The sequence below is a fragment of the Pygoscelis adeliae genome, unplaced genomic scaffold, assembly GCF_000699105.1.
Source record: "Pygoscelis adeliae isolate BGI_AS28 unplaced genomic scaffold, ASM69910v1 Scaffold36, whole genome shotgun sequence".
NCBI lineage: Eukaryota > Metazoa > Chordata > Aves > Sphenisciformes > Spheniscidae > Pygoscelis > Pygoscelis adeliae.
In genome coordinates this window covers 3,830,934-3,836,647 of record NW_008824934.1, presented here as the reverse complement: position 1 = coordinate 3,836,647, position 5,714 = coordinate 3,830,934, and the positions used below count along the sequence as shown (strand labels likewise).

The following is a 5,714-nucleotide window of genomic DNA, read 5'->3' as shown; positions in this document are numbered from 1 at the left end:
TTCGCAGCGGCGAGGGGCTCAGGGTGTGCGGTGGGGGCTGAGGCCCTCTCCCCCGCCGGGAGGAGCCTCGCGGGGCGAGCAGGGGGGCAGCCGTCCTTAAAGCTGCTGCAGTTGCCCCCTCGGCCTCTGAGGGACCAGGTGGGTGTGCACATCCCCTCTGTGCCAGGGTGGGCAGGGTGAGGCCCCAGGCGCTGGGCAGCAGGGGTTGTGCCCCGTGGGGAGGGCTCTCTGTGCTAACCCCCGGTCAGGTGAAGGTGCTATGCTGTGATCTGAAAAGGATGGTTTGGTCCCGGGCGTGTGGGAGAGCAGCCCCCTGTTTTCCTTTCCACGCTGGCTGTGACTTGGGGGTGGCCGAGTGAAGCACCCAGGCAGTACTTTGCGGGTGGGGGGGTGCAGGGGCACTGTCTGGGGGTTTCGACAGCAGATATCTCCAGAGCAGTTCTCTGGGTGCTCTGGGGCTGTGTGTGCATCTGAAATGCTGGGCTCTGCATCTGAAACTGATTGAAATAAACTGGCTGCAGTCCCGGGGCCAACAGCTCTGACTCTGCTCCGGTTCTTTCATGGTTTCTTGGTGTCTTGTCATCTTGCTTAAAAAAAACAAGCCTGAAACACCTGATTTCTCTTACTCATCTTCTTGGGTGCCATTTGCTGTCTGGAGAGTAGTAGGGCTGCTTGTTTTATTTCTTTTGGCTTGCTGAGGAGCTTTTTGAACTGTTAGTTTTAGAACTGACAGGTAGTGTAGAGATAAGAAAGGTAGATATGTTTGAGTTCAGCACAGATATTTCTCTCTAAAGGAGACTGCTAAGGCCTTGGTCTCACATGCTGGCAAAAAAAAAGGTATGAAATTCAACTGCTCATTTGCTTTAATTCTTAGCATTAACAAGTTGAGTTTCGGAGCTATATTACATTGCTGGGAATGACCACACAAAATAGCAGACTTCAGCTGTATGTTACTGAGCCTGTCTCTAAGGCCTGACTGGCCACTGGTGAGAACTAGAAGGTGGTTATTTGTGGTGGCTTGCTTTTGAACCTTTACATTTTGTTTTTGGAGGCCAGTGACCATGAGGTCTCTCATCTCAACAGCAGCGTTTTGGATTAATCAGCAGCCAGCCTGTTTTCTTACAGTTGAAGTAACGCTTCCAACTACCCCACTCTCCCTGAATAATGAGTGATACAACCACTCCAGCACCTAGATGGGCTGGCTTGCTGCTGCCACTTTGCTCTGTGTCAGGCTGCATTTTCACTGCGTCGTTTGCCATAGAAATTTCTGGCTGTGTGTCTCTGGCTTGCAGGAGGAGTTAGAGCCCTGTGGCTTGTTTTATTTTTCACCCCATAATGAAAAATAAGATCCTTGCTGGGACAACTCAGCAACTCGGTATATGGGTAATGGGATATGGAGCTTTCCAACTGTGTTCCCTGGAGCACCCAGCTAGGATGCAGGAGACCTGGTTTTATGCCTCACTTTGCTGCTGGCATTCACATTTTATCATTACCTCCCTTTCAATACCTCAGTTTCCCTGTCTTTAAAATGGGATGATAGCTCTTGTCTCCTTTTATAATTTTTCTTAAGATACATGAGTGACAAGTGCTGTGTAAGAGCTAATTATAGCCGTTACTAAGACCTGTGTAGCAGTGTGAGACCAACCAGGATGCTAGTATCTTAGAAGCATTCTCATATGAGTTGCCTTATTATTCACCATTAAATCTTGTCTGTGATAATAATGTTCAAGACAATATGTAGTAAAAATGAGAAACCCCACAGCACATGGACATAGAGATTGCTCCTAACAGAGACTGCCTGTTCAGCAAACTATGTATGCTGTGTTATTTAGTGATTTCTGGAGGAGAGAGTAGTCCGGCTACTTTCAAGGTTGGAAGTAAATTTGGAAGTTGAACTCTTCTTTCATCCCTACAGATGGTTCCTGCTAGTGTGGGCTGAGGCACACTGGCTGAGCACCAAGCAGGAAGTCTGCGCCGCCAGTGCACGTGCTGTGGATAGGGGCCAGCACAGTTGAGGCATCTTCTTTCATCAGTGCTGAAATCAGTGTTTGAGTTGGATTTCATTTTGCAGTTTCCTTGGTAAGTCAGTGTGCTGAGGCTGAAGCAATGTGAGATCCTGCCTAATGACAGCATTTAATATTAGGGAGTGTAGCATGATAAATCAGATTCAGTGGGAGGGGCTTAACAAAGGGTTATAAATAACGTGTTATATATGGGCATTTTCTATTTAAATTTTCACAAAAGAATTGTAAGTCTTATAATGGTGTCTGTCAAGTAGAAGGGAGCGAGAGTATGTTACTTCTTTTTTAGATGCGATAGCCAATGCATTTTAAAATCTTGTCATAGCTCACAGTAATAGTGTGTGTGTATAAGCAAGTGGATAATACCTATGAGCTATCTCCAGATTTTTAGAAAAGTGAAAAAGACACATTAAAAGGTAAAAAAGATGCCAGAAGGCAAACTTTTAAAGTCAGCTAGCAGACACAGTGCTGACCTCACCTAATTCAATGCACAGTCCAGTGGTATTCCCTGGTTTTTGTTTTTGTTTTTTAACCTCAAGCTAGCTCATGCTTATGTATCAACCTACAGGCAAGTGAAGAAATTATCATGGGGACAAGCTCAGCAGTGAACCTACAGTGTACTCAGTACCCAGGGGTAACTCTGTGTGTGCATATCCTATGCCATGATAAATGTGAAGTAGTCCAAGGTAGCTTATTCCTCGATGAAAACAGAGTAAATCTCATTTACTCTGAGATCAAAGCATGTGAATAGGTGGACAGATATGACAGAGGAACTAGGGAGGTATTAATTTGAAATTTAGTACCCTCCATGGTGACTTGTTTGTATGTGCTTTTAGTAGTGAAGATCTTGTTTTAATACATACTGTCAGGTAAGCTAGCAGGGAATCGATACTTCACTGTGTGCGTTTTCAGCCTTGGACAGAGGAGAGAGTTGCAATCTGACCAGACTTCACAAAGATACTGTCTGTCTGCAGGTAGCTGGCAAATGGAGTTAAATTTAGTGGGAACACAACAGTACTGCCTAGTCTGGTGGTCCCACGTCTGTCATTCTCAAACAATGCATGGCCTGTGAGGCACCTTTAGCATTGATTATAGCTACAGAAAATTAAGGTTAAACCTAGTATTGCAGGGAGAATGAAGCATAAGGTTGCACAGGGTGTCTTTTGTCTTACATTGTTACCATATATGGCTCTGCTCAGAAACACTGAACGTGTGTTTGAAAAGCACAGTCCATTTATTGAAGAAAAAAAAAATCTGTTTTGAGGTTGATAGCATATAAGCAGTCAGATACAAACTGGAAAAAGAGTAACTGCGTTTGCACTAAAGGGGAATCTTTTCTCCACTGGGTCGAGTGAATTCTGCTGTTGCTCTTGGTCACAGATTAATGTAGTGGCTCACAGAATGTGTTCTGACAGGATGCTTGTTTTTGACAACCTTCATCTGATACGTCGGTGGTTTAGATAGCAACAAACTTGACAACATCCCTGTGACAAGAAGCGCTGCTTTTATTTATCTTTCTTGGCAGTATGGGCTAGGAGATTTGCCTTATGCCTTGGGCTTGGTGATGGGAGATACTGATCCAAGAGATTGCTCTGTGTCTAGTTCTAACCATGATGCCACATGTACCTCTGCCTTTGGCTCTGCTGACTTTCCTGCCACGCTAGGTTTTGTTGAGTGGAAGAATAACACAGGTTAAAGAAGGCATTTGTTCACTGTCTATTTGTTACTCACTGTAAATAGTTTGTTCAGTGACCTTGTTCTCTGAGCTCTGAAAGCCTCTCTCGTGTGAAGTGGGCTTTGAAGATTTAACTTCAGTTACTTCTCTGAGCTCCGGTATTCACAAAACCCTCAGCAACAGCAGGCTGTAAATGCATTTTATATTCCATGAAGGCTGCTCAGTGAAAGAAGCTGTTATCTTGACCGTTCAGAATGTACAATAGCTTCATGTAAGACATGTACAACATAGGAAATCCTGAGTACAAATGACCTCTTGGTGAATTGGGAGGATATCTTACCCAGTGGATTTTTCCTGTCTTTGCTGAACCCTGATAGAACTTGCAGGTATTTGAGAGGAGGATGCCAGGGAGCGAGAGGGAGTTGCCAGAGCACTGTAGTCTTTGTAGACTAGGTCAGAAGGACAGGCGGTGTTAATGTGTTGTGCTTTTTGGTGAAACTGTAGTGCGAATGTGTGTATGCTGTAAATGCCTGAGAGATGGGAAATCAGAAGGTGCTCTTGTTCCAAGGATTTAAGAGATGTAGCTTTTCTTCAGAGGTTCATAAGGAGTTATGGTCATAGTTACCACTAAGGCAGTGGATGATGAAGTTCAGGTAGGTAAAAATCAGTTATCCAGAGACACACAGCAAACTGGGACTTGTCAGCGTAGGGGGAACTTTCAAAATGAAGATTCTGACAGCGTTACTGCAGAATATCGGTTGTGGTTAAAGTTGCTTTTGATTTCATGATAATCACTGAGCCTTTAAAGCAGGAAATATTTGGGAGTCAAAGGGCCTGTGTCACGTAAGCGAGACAGGAGCTAATGGAGAACAGCACACTGCTGTTAATCAGCTTGTGTGAATAAGCCTTTTGCAGAAGCCTGGGAATACAACCGGAGACTCTAGAAGCTATCAGCCTGTAACCCAGACTACTGAGGAGCAGCTGTACCCCGTGCAAAGGCAGATCAGTTTAACTACCTGCACTGAGCCTGTGAGCCTTCTTGTAGCAGACATGTCTGATCTGTGTATTCCTCTTTGCTGACTCCAGCACCTTTGGAGCTGACTGAGCTCTCACTCTTAGATTTGTATCTTGTTTTGCAGCCTTGGGAAGGAGGTACCAGATGAAAACAAGTCAGCATTTCAATCCCTTAAGATACGAGCTTTGGAGAGAAAAGTCAGCATTTCAGTCCCTTAAGATAGGAGCTTTGGAGAGAGCTGTTTGAATCTAGATTCAAACCTTCCAGCATGTCTGCTTCCCGCTTGTTAAAATTATGTACGGCTCATAGAAAGTCTCAGAGGAAGCATTTGGGAGGTGAAGGAAGTCTGAACAATTCAAATCCATGTCTTCCACCTCCCCAGAGAATGTCAGTCTTAAGTGGTAGGCTGCACTGGATAAAGGTTGTTGTCTAGCAGGACCACAGCACACAAGGGAATAAGTAGCTGTGCCAGAGGAGAGAGCGTACTGTTTCCCTGGGCTCGGGGCATTCAGCTGGGAATGAGGAATTTCTGTTCTAGCAGTACCTTGGGAACCTGGAGGACTCTTGTTTTAAACCAATTAATGTATAGTGTAAATATATATATATAAAAAAGCAATCTTTATAGCTGGGACCTTGTTGAATTTGGCTTGAAGACAGGCCAATTTCCTATTGTAAGATTGTTTGCTGGTTAGGTAAGTCTGCTGTTAAAAATGTCTTCAGTTTCACTGGGCCATGCTTGGCTGGTGTATTTTAGTCTTTTCTTGATGGAGAGGAAGAAGCCAAGAATTTATGGCTGTGGAAAGCTGCCCACTCCTGACTTGTACATTCCAGAAATTGTCCAGGAGACTTTTGGTCCCTTAGATGATGATTTTAGAGTCCATCATTTTAGACACATTGTAGCTTCGGTCACTGTTGCATAGGAGGAAGAGTCTTCAAATCTGGTTGATTTCGCTGTTACTTTATTTATGTATTTGAACAAGAGCAGATTGTCTAGATAGCACTG

The 5,714-nt window shown here is 44.4% G+C and overlaps 1 protein-coding gene across 1 annotated transcript in view; it reads left to right on the top strand.

Moving 5' to 3' along the window:
• Positions 1 to 5,714, top strand: part of LOC103918040 (somatostatin-2-like) — a 17,200-nt gene that overhangs the window by 3,904 nt on the left and 7,582 nt on the right. The gene's annotated exons all lie outside the window — the stretch shown is intronic.